This window comes from Mauremys reevesii, linkage group 8 (genome assembly GCF_016161935.1).
Source record: "Mauremys reevesii isolate NIE-2019 linkage group 8, ASM1616193v1, whole genome shotgun sequence".
NCBI classification, from domain to species: Eukaryota; Metazoa; Chordata; order Testudines; family Geoemydidae; genus Mauremys; species Mauremys reevesii.
In genome coordinates, this window is record NC_052630.1 from 66041233 (window position 1) to 66061137 (window position 19905).

General features: G+C 41.5%; 2 long non-coding RNA genes across 3 annotated transcripts in view; one reads left to right on the plus strand and one right to left on the minus strand.

Moving 5' to 3' along the window:
- LOC120371047 overlaps positions 1-15309 on the plus strand; it is a 68612-nt gene extending 53303 nt beyond the window's left edge. For both annotated transcript variants that reach the window (XR_005584117.1, XR_005584118.1), the window contains exons 2-5: positions 10206-10305; positions 11131-11170; positions 13323-13441; positions 13795-15309. This is a non-coding gene — a long non-coding RNA (uncharacterized LOC120371047). The remainder of the gene's footprint in view (positions 1-10205; positions 10306-11130; positions 11171-13322; positions 13442-13794) is intronic.
- The window catches only part of LOC120371048, a 77791-nt gene that overhangs the window by 20074 nt on the left and 37812 nt on the right, over positions 1-19905 (minus strand). Inside the window, exons 3-4 of the long non-coding RNA XR_005584119.1 lie at positions 14855-14968; positions 1266-1410 (exon numbers count right to left, since the gene is read on the minus strand). This is a non-coding gene — a long non-coding RNA (uncharacterized LOC120371048). The remainder of the gene's footprint in view (positions 1-1265; positions 1411-14854; positions 14969-19905) is intronic.

Consider the following 19905-nt stretch of genomic DNA (forward strand, 5'->3'; position numbering starts at 1 on the left):
GAGATAAGCATGATGATATACAGATTGTTAATTCATGGCTGCTCTGTAGGGAACCTCTGCAGTGAATTGTCTGATTTAAAGTAATTATTGGAATTAATACAGAAATTATCTCTAGTGTCTGTTTAAAATATTTTCATCTTCATTGACATAGATTTCATGTGCTAAAATTATGCGATGTTCTGGAAGCACAGCTGCAGTACACTTGCTCTAACTTTGTCCTCCCTCTCCAGTTCCCTGCACATTCTGGTTGATAGTGAACAAATAAGCAGCCCACAGAGCTGACATACTGCTTTTTGCCTTTCACTGTCGCCTTGACTCCCATCAGGGAGCTCTGAAACCCACAGGTTGCTATTTGACTGTGCAAGGAAGTTATTAATATTTGTTCTTCAGGATGTTTATAAAATTAAGGGATTGCAAGTTTAGGACACTTCCTTCTATATGTAAGTGCAGGGAGAAGCCATCCAGGAGCCTTTAATGTGGGTTTATGGTTTCTTTGATCCAGTAAAGTGATGCAAGGCAAATGATTGCACCTGTAAATTGGAGCATATTGATCTGAAATAAAGGGATGTTCTAGAGAATCATGCAACCCCATCCAAAAAAGTCCACAGTAAACATTTGGGACTTGTATCTTTCCTTGAATGCCAGCAAACATGACCTTCACCAGACCAATGGAGGGAAGCAAATTGTAATTATATGGCCTCCAGCTCCTAAGTAGTCAAATCTAGGGATTTTTTTATCAGAAGCTTCTCAGCTAGCACAATAGCTGTGATGGTTAATAAGGAAAGAGATGTTCCAGAAGGCAGCTACGGTCACACCAGCTTTGGGGTAGGATTTTCAGAAGTGCCCAAAGTCAGCGGGAGTTTTACTGGTGACTTCAGAGAGAGCACACTAAGGTCAGAGCTGGGCATTCTTGAAAATCCACCCTTATAGACCAAAATCAGCATTTACACTAAGTGCACCTGGCCATAACTCAGTGCAGATTCAGATTTCACTCTTTGGGGGCAGGTACTATTCATTTTATATTTGAAAATGCTTAGCATGTCATGTGCTATTGGAAACTGGCTTATACCAGGGATAAATCTGACCCATTATAATCAGTTTTAGTGTGTGTATGTCACTAGACTGCTCATGTAAAGTACACAGCAACCTTCAGTTCCTTTCATGTGTCCAAACTGATGGGCAACACTCCATTTGGATTATGGAGAACTACGATTTGGGTGGGGGGGGGAGATAAATGAAGCTAAATCCTGCTGGTTCTTACTCACCTGAGTAATCTCTCTTGTATTCAGTGGAGTAGTCCATGTGAGGTCTTGGAGGATCAGGCCCCGAAAGAACAATTCTCTGGCTTTAAAACAGCTGAATTTTAGAGAAAGCAGTTCCTGTGTTTATATCTGATGTTAGGTCCTTCCTCTGCAAAGAAACCATCAGAGGAAGTGATTTAAAATGCAGGCTTGGAAGGATAGGGATGCAAGTTCTGGTCCCAGATCTGCCACTGACTTGGTGTGACCCTGGGTTCATGTTACTTAACTTCTCCTTTAGTTTTGCCATGTATATTTGAGGAAGGAGTTTGGGGGTGGGGTGGGGGGGGGAGCCTTAGGGTATTTCCCAACCACAAAGCAATGTTGAAGCTGAATTAATTAGTCCAGTTAGAATGTGCTATAGAAGTATGAAGTATTTAATGGGTATTTGCTATTGCAAATAACTTGACAGATGCAAAGACCATTATATGCCTCCCAGAAAATATTGTGCTTCCCTCTATTTGAAACCTATTACTGTATCTAAGATGCAAAGATCCTAAATACCAAAAGGGAAAAAAAATACTTGATCTAGCTTAATTTAATTAAAATAAATGTTGTGCTTTCTTTTATCTGGCTCCCTAACTGCCTCTCACAGTTTAAATAATCATAAAAGATCTTTAGTCTGATCCTGCATTTTGTTTATATCAATGGATTTTTTGGATATCAAGGAGTCTTGCCTGTGCAGTGAATGAAGTATTAGGGCCCTTTGTTAGAAACTTTAGTGAGCTCTAAAGATAGCTGTCTTTTATAGCTATTCTCTGGCAGAGAGAGAGAGTGTGTGATTGATGAGGACAAGTACAGTATATGAAAGAATAGTTAAAACACAGACACACTGACATTATAATGCAATGTTTCATCAGATGATGTGGTGTTTTGACTACTTGGCTGCTGCAGGTCTATAATTTAAATGGCATTAAATGGGACAAAATAGCTATAGCATGGAGACAAAAGACAAGGGAAATGTTTGGGTCTGTACTTACAATGCAGATAAAATTGCCCCTTTGAACTTGTGGAGCCAAATGTTGTCCAAAGACACTACTCTTTCATACAGAATAGAGGTGTGTGGTGTTTTCTTTTCCCCTACTATAGACTTTTTCTGATTAGGGTACTTGGCTTGTGTCATTGCAAGGCTTCACGGCAAAGGAAAGCAGGTTATATTTAGCTATCCCATGCCTAGTTTTGACATTCAGTACAGAATTCACTGTTGTGAACTATGTCATGACTGTGTGTTCTACTTTCATTAAAGTAGCACACAAAGCTTACTTTTACAAGAATCCATTGATGTTCAGCTGTAACAGAGTTGCACATAACCCTATGACTGCATTCCTGATGCATCTCATTTGGTCCCACCAAGCTGTTGTAATACACTCTCTCTGGCTTTCAGAGGTTTCTATTTTTTTTTAATTCCGTGCTATTAAAATTATAACTAGGGCATGTTTTGCTCAGTGGATTTAAGCTAGGTAGCTGCTCATACTCCTTGCCCTCATGGAAGCCAGACATTTAATGCACCTTAGTGTAATGTATGCTGTAATTGCCAAATTAGTGATTCTTTCCAGGAACAGGCCTGATCATAGAACACCTCATGAAGTGTGTGTATAGTAGGTTGCAAACTGTTTTTTCAGATACATATTTCAAAAGGGAAAATAAATATTGTGTAAATTAAGCTTGTTTAATGTATTCCAGATTTCTAGTGGGGGGATTTTTGATGATAGATGCTCTATTTTTTTTGTACTGTGTAAACCCAAACAAAAGAATACAGCCTTTGTAAGTTGCAGTTACTCATACCACTTTTCCTATACATTGGCTCATTGTATATAACTTGATTGCCATACCAGGTAAATATTTTCTGCCACGACTTGCCTCCCTCCCCATGGTTAAGTTTATGCACTCTTACCAAAATATTCATGCCGTGCATGACTTAAGTCCTACTTTTGTTCTGTGGACAAACCAAAAGTAAACTGTTGTGAAATAAGGCAGCTTCTCCAAAACCACTCATCTAGTAAACTGGAGAAAGCCCCAAACCTTGAGTAGTCAGTGTGTGTGCATGTGCCTCCTCCCCTCATTGCATAAGCCAGATCTAAAACTCAATTGCTATTTCTATGTTGAATGATGCAAATATTGGTAGACAGACAGAAGTCAAGGGACACTTTTATATAAGTGAAGAAAGTCCTGTGCTTTCAGCTAGTAGCCAGAAATTGTGGCCTAACCTATTGCTGCTTCTGTTTGTTTGGGATCAAATCCTGCCCTCCTTGAAAATATTTGGAGGTGACTTTGAGGAAAAACATATGGTGTTCTTTTTCCCCCCCTTCTCCATCCTCCTGGATGTAAGCTTACTCCTGCAGGTTTTACAATGGGCATGAGATCAAATCCTATAGTAGGAATAGAATAACTCTGGAATCTAAATATTGAAAAGGATACCCCAAAGAGGAGGCAGAGAAGTTGTTAGCATCAGCAGTGATAAGACTATTATTAACATATGCCAACTAAAAGATCATATTAAATAGTGAGGCAGAACATTGTGATGGGTTCCCTCTTCCTTTATCTGGGCTGCAGGTGGATTTAACTTCTGAGAGGCTGTGAGGACTGGAAAGTGAACAAGGTGTTAGAGCTAGCAATAAGTAGCACCAAGGGGAATAGGCATTGCTGAGTAAGCACTCTGGCAAGGCTAAAGGATTCATGGCTTTCAAACTGATGTCACATCTCCTTTTTTATACCCTCAGTACAATGCTGTAACAATCAAATCAATTGGGGAAAGTAAGCAGTGTCTGAAGGAGGTGAAAGAATCACTGGGAATCTTTCAAGTACACAGCTTGACAAATTAACCACAGAAGCTAGTCTAGTGATGTTAGAAAATTGTGTGTTTTCTATAAGATCTGATTTTGATATTCTTTTATGCTGAGTAGTACATTTCAATACAACCATTCCAGGAGTCATTGAGGAGCAAGGCCAGAAGTGGAGGTTGGACCTCCCAAACTCTCCAAGCTCCTCATCAGAAGCAAGCTCTCCACAGACCAGGACACACCAACTCAAAGTGGCACCAGACCCTTCCAGAACTACAGATCCAAAACCTGACACATCTCCATGGCTACAATGATCAACACCCCCTATAAAGTATCAGAGGGGTAGCCGTGTTAGTCTGGATCTGTAAAAGCAGCAAAGAGTCTTGTGGCACCTTATAGACTAACAGACGTTTGGGAGCATGAGCTTTCGTGGGTGAATATGCATGCATCCACGAAAGCTCATGCTCCCAAACATCTGTTAGTCTATAAGGTGCCACAAGACTCTTTGCTACCCCCCTGTAAAGCACCTTTCAAGATCCATGGGCCCTACACATGCCTATCACAATATGTGCTGTACCTCATCCAGTGCATTAAATACCCCAAAAACTACTGTGTGCGTGAAACTAGAAAATCACTATGTTCTCAAATGCACTCACACAGAAAAATGATAAAAGACAAAAACACCCTATCACCTGAGGGTGAACACTTTTTTTCTCCACTACAAAGTGATCACTCTATATCTGACCTCAGTGGTCGTCCTCAAAGGAAACCTCCATAACACTTTCAAAAGATGAGCCCAGGAGCTTAAATTCATTACTCTGCTAGATGCTAAAAATCATGGACTGAACAAACTGGGGTTGCAGCTTATTAAAACAACCTATAACCAATTAACCCCCTCTCAGCAACTTATACTAAATCTTTTCCACCTTGCATTTTGCTGTGGACACTGGAAATACCTTTCCCAGACCTGAAGATGAGCTCTGTGTGGCTGAAAGCTTTGTCTCACACCAATAGAAGTTGGTCATTCACCTTGTCTCTCTAATAGCCTGGGACCCACACAGCTACAACTACACTGCATACTCTCTCAATAGCCTGATAAGGAATCAAGATTACAAATGCTTAGTCCCTCTCACATAGCAGAGGCCAGTATCTACTGTTGCACCTTTTTGCCTTAAAGCTACTATGAGGAATAATGAGATAAACTTTAAAGCCAGGGGACAGCATGACACAAGTAATGACTACCATGTCCCCAAACCACTCTGCCTTTTTAAATGAGAGTAGAAAGTCACTAAGTTTAAAATCATCATTTACTCTGCTAAATGTTGATAACTGATGACTTGGTACAACACTGCTTTTGATTAACAAATTAAATGCTCATGGCCTGTGCCATTGTACTTCAGTTTAAATTTGAACTAATGAAATGAATATAAGAAATTCCAATTCCATGGTATTATAGAAGTGATGAATGAACCTATTAAAATGTAGTTGTTTCTAACAAGGGAGGGAGATCTCTGTGTGTGTGTCTGTGTGTGTGTGTGTGTCTGTGTGTGTATACACCCACTGAGTGAACCCACACAGGTGTATTTATGCTACTTCTATCACCTTTTCCATTAAAATTGTATATCCTACAGTATTTCCTTCAGTGATCAAGCTGGCTGCTACTCTTGTGTTTTAAAGCTACAAGCGTGTTCCATAACAATTAAAACCCTGAGGAGAGTACAGCTCACTTCCTGATTTAGAACAGGAGTCGCAGCTGCTATCATGGTAGTAGGTTTCCAGATGTCAGTGTTTGTTGTATGGAATAGTGTTGTAATTGCAGGAAGGAAGGGATATGATTTTGCTATCAGAGAATGTTGTATCCATTGACACCGCCTGGATGTGGCTGCAGTGCTGTAGATACAGTAAAGCATAATATAGTGGGACAAAATTTGCCTTCAAGTCACAGTATTGCCATTTAAGTCATGGGGGAGACACACATGGAGTTAAGGACAGAATATGGCATCTTGTATAGCATGTAAAGGGAAACAACAACTTTTAAAAATGTTTAAGGTCAAATTTGAACTGAATGAGAACTGCCATTCTGTATTTCCAATATTGGCCTAGGTATTGGAGCCCACCGTAAAACTTGTTCGGCGAGCTGGGAGCTCAGCAATGCCTAAACGCAGAGTGAGTGAAGAATGCAGGGGTAGTTTGAGTTCTGGATATCTCTGCTTTTGTCAGATTTTGTACAGTTGTGAAAGAAGTTGGGCCATAGGTGGATGATTAGAAACTCAAGTCCCCCATATGCCTTCACCACCCAGTTGGGGCCTGTTCTTGCATTCCCCCAAACACCCCCAGTACATTCAGTGGGAATGCTGGGGGTGTGATTGTGGGGTTTTTTCTTTGTTTTGTTTTTGTTCTTTTTAAATCAAAACCACAAAAAACCTTCAGTCTCTAGTGAGCAATTTGGTAAGGGTAAAAATGTTTTCCCAGGAATTTGTAGTGCAGTCTCTTTAGATCGCTTCCCCCCCCCCCAAATTTGGTGGTTAATAGCTGAACCTGAATTTCTGCCCATCCCTAATAGAGATACAGTCAGAGTAATCTGTGTGTAACTTCATATCAGTAGATACTCAAACCCTCATCCGTTTTTTGTTTTTGTTTTTTTAAATGAGTCTTATTGCTCCTTGGATGGGAAAACTCACAGGAGGGAGGCTAAAAGGACGAATCTTAGTGAATTTCTCCTTGTGGTGTATTGTGTATTTTCCAGGACTGTTCCACTGGGGAATGTGGTTTGTCCCCAGATAGGACAGACAGTCTTCTCCCCACTTTTTGTACACATCTGAGGACTCTAAGCATCCTAGTTGAGGTCTGGGATAAAACTGCCATGGTGAAGTGGAATCCGCTTTTTACACAGGAGAATGGAGATCTGCATATACTATTCCTGTGTGTGTGTGTCAGTCTAGGATGTGTGACTTGGTATCATGTCTTAAATAGGAATAAGAAACCCTATCTGAACTAAAGCAAGTCATCAAACCAAAGCTGCCAAGACACCAAATGATTCTGTTTCAACAGCTCTCTGAAAGAATGCTCAAAATCAGGTTAATAGCTCCAAGGGAGAATTGATTTCTTTTTCTGTTTAATATGGTTACTCCTCCAAAGTAGTAGCCCTTAGTTGGGAAGTGGTGCTCCCACTGCCTCATGAGGTTAATCCTGAAAGGTGCTGAACACCTCCTTGTCATACTTGGTTTCCATGGGAATTGAGGGAGCTCACCAAGTTTCAGGATTTGGCCATTTTGGACTCAGCTTTATAGGGAGAAGGATCTGCTTCTCTTTCCTTGTACTTTCCCCACAGGTTAGTTGAACTTCAGGCAATACAACAAGCCCCCTGGTGAGGTGACCAAACTGGGAACTAAAACCCCAGCACACTTCTTTCCTTTTGCTGTCTGCCAAAGGCTGCAATAAACTTGATCCTGTGTGAATAATAGGCCCTCGTCCTATCTTTGACCTTTCCAATAAACTGGCCTCTCCATCTGTATCTTTATTATTTTGAAAGGGAGGCAGGGTTAATAAAGTTTTGGAAATGTTGTATTACTGGGCTTCCATTTTCCTTTAAAACCCCATTTGCTCTAGCTTCCTCTGCCTGAGGAGAAATGTCCATTTGATAAATAACCTCCTATCTAAATTCTAACTCCTTACAGCCACTTGCTAGCCTGAACAAAGAAAGGATGGGGGGAGAGCTGCCAGGTTACCATACTCTCCAAACTCAGGCCTTTTAAATTCAGACTATTTTCAGACATTTCCCCTTTCCTGTTAACTGTGCCGTGTTTTCAGACGTAAACCAAACATCACTTTTCAAAGGCAGTATGGCTTATTGGATAGGCCACTGATCAAGGACTCGGGGCACCTGGGTTCTGTTCTCGGCTCTGCCACAGTCTTACTGTGTGGCCTTGGCCACGTCACTTCACCTTTCTGTGCCTCTGTTTTTCCCCTCCCACCTTTTGTTTTGTCTAGTTAACCTAAAAGCTCTTTAGGGCAGAGATGGATTTCACTGAGTGTTTGTAAAGTGCTTAGCACATTGGGGGCCCACACATAGCAACCCCAACTCTTGTGTATTATTTGTGTTGTGGTAGCACAATTTGTCTTTTGTTAATAATATATGGCTGTAATCTTTTGCAGAAAAGTGCATAGGATGAAACCCCCAAATCCATGCCCTCTTCAAATCTCCAGTAAATGCAAAAGTAGTCAGGATAGAGGATTATAGCTGCCTTCAGTCTGAGGCTACAACACCGGACACCCATGCAGCTAATCTGTGGCCATTACTCTGGCCACCAGGCTATATTAGTGGCCAGAGCCCACTGTGTCTTGTGGCTGAAAATCTGGGCAGTTTTCAGACTTATTAACCTCACCCTTCTCACAACATGATCTGCCCGCAACCTTCCCTTTCCTGCACTCCTCTGGAGTTAATTATGATGGAGCTTGGCTCAGTGTGTGAGAAACAAAGGGTGTGGAGTTCTCCTATCTGGTCTCTTTCCCACTTCATGCAGTGGCAATATAATGGTTCTGTCGCGTTTTGTGCCTTCTGTGGCCCTTCTTCAGCAAGGATTTGTCCCATACTCTTTTAATGAATCATGCCATTTTGCTTTTAAACAGAGGACATGGGGGATGGGGAGTCAGATGTATCATCACTATTCAAAATTAATTGAATTATTTGATTATATCAAGTTTTCAAAGTAGCATGAAACTCCAAATCACCATTCTCTGTGCTACGAAATTAATGTTCTATGCATAGCTAGTGAATATTTCAGTTTTGCAACAGTCTTTTGAGAACTGTGGTCATCCATCATTGTACATTTATTTATGGATGGTGGGTTTTTTTTCCCCCTTGCACAATGTGATCTGTTCTTCACTTGAGACAGAAGGGATTTCTACACACAGTTTCTATTAATGCTATTGAGGTGCCTGCATAAATCTATGTGCATAGGCTTTATGAACACATTTAATGAAGCAATAGAACAGCATAGTGTAACTGATGTGTTACCACAATAATAAACCTAACACAGATTAAGGCAAATAATAATGATATTAATAGTTATCTTATGGAAGAAAGCTTGGGTAGGATTCAGGCAAGAGAAAATGATTAGCCTTGTTTTGAATATTTCTGTATTTTTCATCCTATTCAATGTGCTCTAGTTATGTCAAAAACTTTAATCACACTATGCTGTTTGTTCCAAAGATACAACCTCTGTTAATTGTATTGCAAGCTACTTCATTTTAAGAAAGTCTAAAATTAAACTTCTAGAAAACACCATTTTTCTCATTCAAATAAGGATGAGAGAGATAGGGGGACGGGGAGGGAAATCACATTTTCACCAGGACATGAAATTTTAACATACAAGTCCAATGCTTGTCATTTAGTAACAAACAAATGTTTGACCTAGATTTTGTAATTTCCACAATGTTTATTGATGTGATGTGACTGATAGTGTGTGTGTGTGTGTGTGTGTGTGTGTGAGAGAGAGAGAGAGAGAGAGAGATTTTTAAAATAAATACATAATTGAACAAAGCATGGTATGGTTTTTTCTGATTGGAGGGGGATCCAGTTTTGTTCCATGGAATTTTGCACAGAAATTCTCATGATTCCATTTTTGCACATGTGTATATGCACCCCGTACTTTACTTTATTTAGAATGGCTCTTTGCACTTAGCAAAAATTAGAATAGCATGTTATCAGTATGTGGGCTGCTTTTTTCTCAAACAGACCAGATGTGTGTGGTGAGGGGAGGGGGATGCCTAACTACAATGCCAAATTGGCCTACTTTTGCTATAGATTCATATTCCTTTGTAATGTTACCTCCATCTGACCCCTTGTTTGAATTCATATTGCAATGTGAAAAACGTTGAACTTCAAATATACTTAATTTTGTTGGTCACTATTATAGCATCTGTTGGAAGTGGAACTGGAGGTCCATTGTAAATGGTACAATATGGCCCCTCTTGAATATCTTTAATATCTCTAGTTTGTCACGTATACTTGAATACAGCTTTTTTTTCTTAATGGCCTTCCCTCCCCCAGGATTTTTCGTGGATCATGCCTTGTTTCCATACCACTAATTCTTTGTAATCAACATGTTGGTTTTTCTCTCTTTAGTCACTAAAATATCCTCTTTGGAGGCATTTGTGGACCTTTGTGTCAGCTGTGGCCAGAAGAAATAGCCTCAGGAACTGACTTGTCTGTTATCTACCTTAAGGTGAGTTTCCAGCGTGATTGAAGAACACTACCATTCTACTGTATTCCTTTTAATGGATCAGTCTTCTAACAAGGATCTAGTTACTTTCCAAGCTCTCTCTGATCTTTCTGATTCACAGGTAGTTGAGAAGATGGCACTGGTGCAGTTTCTCTTTAGTGTATGTTTAATCTTCTCAATAAGAATCAGTCTCTTGACAAACTCACAGCACTGAAATGCTCTCTTGAGAGGCTGTCATGACCTTCAGATGTTTTGGCTTTGGTTGGACCTTAAAGTCTGCTTTGGACACTGTTGAAAACATCTAGTACAGCATAAGTGCATGCAGTACATAATATAAGGTAGTAATGTCCAACGTCTGCTGTAGATCTGCTAGCAGCTTTCAGTACATTCTGCTGTTTGGAAAGGGCTTTCTGTTTCTGCTCCATTCAACCATGAGTTAACTTTCATTTTTTGGGGAGGTCTCACTTGGTTTTGTTTTCTCCTATTTCTATGGGTTAATATTACGTGGTACTGGCTGCTTTATCATAAGTTCACAGGTGATGAACAGTACATCCAATCCCTGCAGATGTTGTGACGCAATTTTTTAATCACTTTTATTTTCAATCATAGATACCTTGATTTTAAAAGAAAAATCAATACAAATGATTCAGTCACGGGTGTCGTCTAATGCAATTCAATGTAACAGAGAAAAATAGGCTGGCATTTACTGGTTTTTATGATTCAGGTCTCTGTCATCTGTGGTGGTTTTCTTCAGTGGCAGCTATCACATCAGATAATGCCCCTTTCTTTACAATAATTGTGCATTCTGTTTCTTTTTATTATCCACAGTAATCCTGTTAGTGTTACTTCTTCTTAAGGCTCATTGTTGGTAAGCATCCTCTGATAAAAGTCTATAAACTCTGACTCTTTGATCTGTTGAAATCCATTATAACTGCACACGTTGGTATAACACGTAGTGATTGGCTTTTAAGGCTAGCCTCTAAATGAAAGGGGGGTGGCTTTAAGCTATCTCACTGGTATTTTAGGAGCTTTTGCTAGATTTTTCTCTGGTCTATTGCTGAAACATTAATCCATAATTTTATTCATCAACAGCTTCATTACTGAAAAGGTTTTTATTAATAGGCCTTGTAGGCCTTTCTGTTTTTCAGAGTTTGCATTCAGTATAGAAGTCAACAGTAGCCTCTAGTTTTAATACATCATTGAAGGTGCTCCTACTAAATTACTTGAGCAATATAAGAGGCTAGTTTTAAGATTTTTGTGATCAACTGGTTGCTTATTTTCCTGTGTTCCTCATGTATGGACTTCATTATGTAGACTTGCTCCACTGTGGCTAAAATTTGATATTTTTATTCAACATTCAAAATTATTCTTCATTTTTAAAAGCTGAATGAAAGTCTTCATTTTCATTTAAAAATTGTACTAATAAATAGATTTATACCATCTCTTTGCAGTAGCATAAGAAGCATTTTTATAAACTTTAAAATTATAAAAAAACTTTAAAATACATTTTTTTAAAAAAAGGTAAATTAAATAGATCATGTGGAAATGTTATTGTTTGAGGACTGAGTTTGACCTTAAGGCTGGAACGTATTCTTCTGACTTTAGCCCTGATCCGGCAATTGTTCTCCATGTACTGACTCTCCATGGGGCTCAATGTGAGTGCAAGGGTACTCCTACATGCAGTTAGTTGCAGGCCTTGATTCTGAAAGGCTTTGATTTCAGTTAATCCACTTCCTGCTTATGCTACAAGAACCAAAGGGTTTTCTGTGCCCTGTGTCTCCCTCCTTCCCTCTCTCTACCATTAGGTGAGTGCATCACTCGTGTATATTTGCAAGATATATTTTTAAATAGTGCTTATGGAGTTGGTTAAAGGAATGCTGTTAAATTTGACAGGCCCTAAATGTAATCCTCACTCTAAAAACTACATTCTTTAGAGGATGAGATTGAAAGACAAAATATGAACAAAAATCAGCATTGCTAGTCAAAAGCTGTGATTTAGTGAACAGAACACTGGTGTGGAAGCAATGACTCCTGGGTCCGATTCCTTGCTCTGGCTCTTGGGAACCATCCTTTCCCTCCTCCTGCCCCCACTTACTACCCACTACAAAGTCCTGGACCCCTGTAATGTGATGGAAGTAGAAATGTAAAAATACAATTTCCCTTCTTAAATTCCTTGCCCTCTTCCTTATGAAGATAGGTTGGAAATTATTAAACTGATGCTAAATGTCAGCTAATCACTAGACTTGAAAGGAACACGCAGCCAGGTCCAGTTTATGAAGCAGGATCTGTGGGAAGAACCTAAAGATCTTCACCAAACCTTTATTTTCTCTGTAAAATGAGACTTGACTAAATTTGGGGTGTAGCCTACAGGATCATTTTGCTAATCTCCCATGCTCTTAGTTTGGCCCTATGCAGAAGAGTGGACAACAAATTGATTGATGTTAGCAGTGAAGGGGGAGGGCCGCATATGAATGTTCACAGTCCCACCCGAAGTGCTGGCTTTGCTGTCACTAATTCACTGTATAACCCAGGACAGATCACTTAACCTCTGTGACTCAGTTTTTCATCCATAAAATGGATACACTACTTGCCTCACAGCTCCTCTATAAGATTGATTTCCTTAATGTTCATAATGATGCTTTTGTGACCCTCTGTTGAAAGACACCATGTAAGGCAGCATGATTGTTGATGACAACAACAAAATCAAAAGCTACAGCAATGTTTGAAATCCCAGCTCCTAGGCAACACACCAATAGCAAATCTGAGGTGATAAATTTGTTTTGACTGCAGACCCCCACACATAAATTGACTAGACAGATGGGATGATGTCACAATCTAAACACGCAGGCACAAAAGGGGACAAATCCTGGCTCTGCCGTGCAAGGAGCCTGAAAGCTGTCCTAAATGGGTAGCCAAGATTTCCCATGTTCTGAGGGAATCTGCAGCTGATGTAGAACTAAGAATCTGGGCCAAAGTCTGAGCCTTTCACACATGTATGTTTGTTTGTTTGTTTTTTACAGTGGTTCACCTTTCTTTGGGTGCAGTATCCCACAGAGCTTCAAGCAATTGCAGTACTAGAGAATAACACACACACCATCATGTGACAAGTAGTTTTAAAGATAACACGGCAACTTTTTCAGTGAGATTCAGAGTAAAGAGACTGGAAACTGGATTGGGGAGACAGGAAGCCCCCATTCTGTCGGAAAATATTCAGCTACAAATAGATAATTACTTTACCATATTTCTTACATGCACATTAGTCATTTGTCTTTTCCTAAAGAACTTTGGAGGGGTAATTTTCACTATCGTGGTTATCTGTCCAGTCAACCAATTTGGCGACTGGAGAAAAAAAGTTAACATTGTTCAACGTGAGATATTATTTATACACAGTTGTAACCGTGTATACAAAAATGGATAGAACCATGGTTGTTTCTCCCCCTCTTCATTTCAATTTCTCTCCTTTTTAAAAGTATTCTCTTTGTTTGCTAGCAGCTCCCAGCATGGAACACTAGTCAAAGGCCTAGGAATTACTGTTAACGCAGCAGGACAAAAAAGTGAGGGAATGGAAGGAGTGGAATCAGTGAGCGAGGACCGGAAGAAAATCAGCCGGAGGGTGTAGTGCTTGCATGAGATGGGAGAAAAAGAGACAACCCAGCAGTTATTGCATCTTACAAGTGAGGTTCGTATGACTTTCTGTTGGGGAACAAGTTATTACAAAGCCTGTTAGCCAAGGCAGCCACTTTTTTAACTTGCCTGTCTATAACAGCTACTTCTGCTGCTACCACAGAAAGAGAAATTATAGCTTTCAACCCTTCATTTCATCCCTCTTACCTATAATCCTCTAGTTCCAGTCTGTCTGACCACTTGACAGGGCTTTTTTAATTAGTGAAGCTTTGGGCTGGGGACGTGGGGAGGGAGTGAAGCTTGAATATGTTTTGCATATACAGAAACACTAGACAGCCTTGGAAACTCTTGATGAGATGAAAAACATCCTGCTGGGAATATAAAACAGCACACAGTGCCTAGAATAATGATTCTCATAATTGAGATTGTCATGTGCCTTATTAGGAGGCATCATTTACTTGAGATCCTTTTCTACAAAATAAATAAATTAAAATTTGCCATGATATTTTATAGCCTATTTCAAACTCTTGTCCATTTATTTCAGTCTCTGTATTATTTTGATTCCTGCAAAAAGGCTTACAGGATTGCTTTGAAATCACTTTCATCTTGGTCCTTTTTGTCTATCATTCAAACACTATGTTGCACTCTGTGACATAGAAATAGTTATGATACCAGACTGCATGAGACAGGTGGAGCTTCTTAAAAGCCAGTCTCTGCCCTTATGCTCGGGTGCCTGCACTTCCTGATTATTTGGCAGAGCTGGCATATGTTTAATAACATGTTAGTAAATGTCAGTTAGGAAAGATACACTTCAGTGCAGAGTGCAGGACTTCTCTGTATTCCTGGTATTTTCATCTAGGTCAAGAAAACAGCTTACTCTAATAATTTCTTAATTTTATGGCACAACAGACTAATGTCTGTGCTGTACCTTGGAGACCTGATAACATGCTTCATCAGCCTCTGTGGAATTCACACAGAAAACATTGGTCAAATTGCCTTCAGCTCACTTCATTTGTTGGTCTGCAATTCTGCTCCAATTCCTCTGGAAGACAAAGAAACAAGATTTTATGTGATAGCTCAGGACTTCTTAAATATATCAGCTGAAAATTGATCCTGACATCAGTATAGCAGGGACCACTAGTGTTAAATCTCTAACAGAGTTGTTTTTATTTATATATTATAATAAACCACTTGACATAAGAATAATAATTTATGTTTGGCTGACAGTTTGCTTTGGGTAAAACTAAGTAGGCAAAGTTTTGAACTGGGAGAAACTTTAATAAAATGTAATTGTTCAGTTTCCAGTAACGTTGCAAACAGCTGGTTACTATTTTGTATTTCTACACTTTTTGCTGTTTTTATTGAATAGTTCTATTATTGAGGGGAAACAAAAATAAATTATATCAAAATGAGGCATGGGTTTGTTTTTTGTTTATTTATTTTAACTAAATGGTGCTAGTCACCAAGGTGTCAAGATCCCTTTTTTGTTGGTCATTTAAAAAATGCTAAACTCTGTGTAGTTCTCTTTTTCATAGTGCAGTTTTGCTATGAACACTATGGCCAAACTTTTCAATCTTGAGAGCCTAACCCCAAGTACACATCTAGGGCTTGTCGACACTACTGCTTAAGTCGGTGTAACTTATGTCACTTGGGGGTGTGGAAAAGCCACCCCCCTGAGCAAGGTAAGCTAGGTCAACTTAAGGCAGTGTGGACAACGGTTTATGTCAAAGGGAAACAGTCTCCCGCTGATGTAGCTTCTACCTCTCACCGAGGTGGAGTAATTATGCATCAGGAGAGCGCTCTCCCATCGGCATAGTGCGTCTTCACCAGACATGCTACGTCAGTGCAGCTGTGCCAATTGAGCGTGGTAATGAAGACAAGCCCTTAAACAGCTAAATAGAAATAGCCTGATTATCCAAAAAAAAAAAAAAAAACCTGAGCCCCGTTAAATCCTGTTGAAGTCAATAGAAGCTGCAGATTCTTTACGCTTTTGAAAATCAGGCCATGTTTCCATCTTGATGCCTGAATACAGACTTGGAAGTTTAGCCTGGAATGTTCAAAAGAGCCTAAGGGAGTTAGATGCCTGACTCCTATTGAAATTCAGTGGGAGTTGGATGCCTAGCTCTTAGTTCTGGGATTCCTAAAGGAGCTTCACTTTTGGCATGCAGATCTGAAATTTTTGCCAGAATGGCACGCCTCTAGAACAGAGCCCATTAACAAGCACTTGAGTTTCTTTGTCAAAAATCCACTTTATTAAATTGGTTTTTTTAAATTATTTTTCTTAAATGGGAACGGCTCACATTGAACTGTTATGGTAAAACAAACAAAATTCCAATATTTATTTTGTGATGGACTGTGTTGCTTTGTAAAGAGTTCTCATAATCCAAGAAGTACTACAATAGCATAAGCTTCACAGGCTGTTAAGATCTGTGGAGTTAATTCTCATACTGGTTCCATGGGAGACGTTTTGGTTGAGATTTTCAAAGCCATTTAGGGGATTTAGACACACATCTTCTATTGGAATTAATGGAAGAAGATGTTTAAGTCCTCTAGATGGCTTTGAAAAATCTTGCTTGCCTTTCTTATTACTATAACAAAAACCAGGAAATTAAATCACCCTAAATCCCAGTGTTGAAGTAACATTAACAACTAAAAGTTTAGTGCAATGCACAATGATTTAATCATGCAATCCCCATTAATGTTAATAAATTTTATCCCAAAGGTCTGACAAATTTACAACTCCCTATAAGCAAGTCACTTAAGAGTAGAGGTTGAATATCTCTGCTTTGCTCACCCTGTAGCATCTATTGCCAGGACTTGTGACCATTGCAACAGATTCAGACACATTAGGAAGAATTAAAGACAAGAATATAAGACTGAATTCTCAATTGTTGCTTTTATAGATAGAAATAATATTAAGGCGTTGATGTGAGAAGTAGCCTTTTTTATATAAAACATTTGAACATAAATACATTGCTTCTCCCATTCAGGCAACACTATCAGCATATGCCTGTTTAAGGGGAACTATTTGTGGGTCTGTTTAATGTGTAATGTTTGTCATCTACTTCCTTGAGCTAACGATCCTCTCAAAATGTTTTCTTTTGTATTGTTTATCGGAGAAGTGAGCTTACTAATTGTAGTAGATAAAGCATAGCTCTACCTCTCCTGATTACAAATCTTGTCTTGTTTCTTATTTCGTGCTCCACTCCCTGTCCCTTTCACCCAGTCAACAATGCCCGCTTCCATGCCTTGTTTATCTGCTTTCTTCCATGCTGCCTGCCCCCTGCTCTTGCAATAGCTTCCAGAGTTGGTCCACAAAGCTACCGCTACTTCTGACGGCCCAGTACTTTTTGCACTGGGATGGGAAACTAGCCAAGTGTGACAGGGTCAGGCCAGATGTGTACAGGAGAGGGATAGAAGGCAGATATATTAGCCCCAGGTTAAGTAGGTCCCCTTTCCCTGGGTAAGGTAACAGGGAAGCTTCCAGAACAATCAGGAGCTTTCTGGAAACAATTAAGGCAGACAGGCTGATTAGAACACCTGCAGCCAATCAAGAAGCTGCTAGAATCAATTAAGGCAGGCTAATTAGGGCACCTGGGTTTAAAAAGGAGCTCACTTCAGTTTGTGGTGCATGTGTGAGGAGCTGGGAGCAAGAGGCGCAAGGAGCTGAGAGTGAGAGGGTGAGCTGCTGGAGGACTGAGGAGTACAAGCATTATCAGACACCAGGAGGAAGGTCCTGTGGTGAGGATAAAGAAGGTGTTTGGAGAAGGCCATGGGGAAGTAGCCCAGGGAGTTGTAGCTGTCATGCAGTTCTTACAGGAGGCACTATAGACAGCTGCAGTCCACAGGGTCCTGGGCTGGAACCCGGAGTAGAAGGTGGGCCCGGGTTCCCCCCAAACCTCCCAACTCCTGATCAGACACAGGAAGAGTTGATCCGGACTGTGGGTTCCACCAGAGGAGAAGATCGCTGAGGTGAGCAAATCCGCCAATAAGCACAGGACCCACCAAGGTAGAGGAGGAAATTTGTCACACAAGTTATCACTTTCATTTTATCTTTGCATGTAAATTAAGCATGTCACTCTGCCTGGTTTGAAGAGATTGAACATTAAAAGAGGAGGGGATGTAGGGATACTAGAATGCGTCTGGGGACTGCTGTGGGAGAAATCCAAGGTCTTCTATGGCGGAGGGAAGACAGAGCAGGGTAAATTGTGTATTGTATTGTGATAGTGCCTAGGAACTGTGCTAGGTGCTGTACAAACAGAACAAAAAACATGGTCCTTGCCCCAAGAGTTTATGATCTAAGTCTAAGATGAGCCATCAGGATACAGCCCGCAAGGGCAAAGGAAAACAAATGATAGCCAGTGGTCTCAGCACACTAGCTCCCTAACTGTTAATTTGTTAACATCACAGCAACAGAGAGTTTCAAAGAGGGATTTAAAAGAGGATAATGAAAGGGCTTTGTGGATGTTTACAAAGAGCTCTTACCATGGGTGCAGGTCAGTATAGGAGAAAGCACAAGGGTGCTTGTTTGAAAATGTAAGAAGTGGACAATAAAGGCTGCCATCATTGGCTGAGCAGATATGGTTATCAACTTCTTGATAGCCTAGGAGAGATAAGTAGCCAGAGGATAGGAAGGGAAAAGCAGCAGCTTGTGTTTGATGTGATGAACAGGAAACTGGTGGAGGTGGCATGGTTGAAGTAATGAGCTAGAACAGAGGTGGGAAAACTATGGCCCGGGGGCCTCATCTGGCCCTTCAGATGTTTTAATCTGGCCCCCGAGCTCCTGCCAGGAAGTGGGATCTGGGGCTTGCCCAGCTCTAGCGCTCTAGCATGTCCCCTTCCAGTTCCTACGTGGAGGGGCAGCCAGGGGGCTCCACATGCTGCCCCCGCCCCAAGCACCACTCCCACAGCCAGGGGCGGCTCTAGAAATCGGGCTGCCCCAAGCAGCGCGGAGCGCTGCGCCGCCCTTCCCCGGTCCCGCGGCGGGTCCCCTCTTCCCGCGGCTCCGGTTGAGCTCCCGCCGGCATGCCTGCGGCAGGTCCACCGGAGCCCGGATCAAACGGACCTGCCGCAGTCATGCCTGCGGCAGCTCAACCGGACCCGCGGGAAGACGGGACCCGCCGCAGTCATGCCTGCGGCAGGTCCGCTCGTCCCGGGCTCCGGTGGACCTGCCGCTGGCATGCCGGTGGGAGCTCCACCGGAGCCAAATGCCGCCCCCCCCCGGGAAACGGCCGCCCCAAGCGCCTGCTTGGCGCGCTGGTGTGTAGAGCCACCCCTGCCCACAGCTCCCATTGGCTGGCAACCATGGCCAGTGGGAGCTGCAGGGGCAGCGCCTGCAGACAGGGCAGCGCACAGAGTCTCCTGGTTGCGCCTCTGCGTAGGAGCCAGAGGGTGGACATGCCGCTGCTTCCAGGAGCTGCTTGAGATAAGCACCACCCAGAGCCTGCTCCTTTGACCCTCTCCCATGTCCCAACCCATTGCCTCAGTGCTGATCCCCGTCCTGCCCTCCAAACCCCTCGGTCCCAGCCCAGAGCACCCTCCTGCACCCCAGAGCCCTCACCCCCCCACCTGCACTGCAACCTGGAGCCCCCTTCCCACACCTGAACGCCTCATTTCTGGCCCCACCCTAGAGCTCGGAGCCCTCATCCCCTCCCACACCTCAACCCCAAAGTTTGTGAGCATTCATGGCCCACCATACAATTTCCATACCAATGTGGCCCTTGGGGCCAAAAAGTTTGCTGACCCCGAGCTAGAAGAACAATCTTAGCAGTGGCATTTTGAATGGCTATGACTGGGGAAAGAGTGCATTTGTCAAGGCTGGTGAAAAGGATGTGGCAGTAATTAAGATGAGGGCCTGGGTGATATTTGTGGCTGTGTGGGTAGACAGAACACGCTATCTTAAAGATGTGATGCAGAACACATATAGGGTTTCTCTGCACTGAGACTTGCAGTATGTCCAAACTGCACAATAAGCTGAGG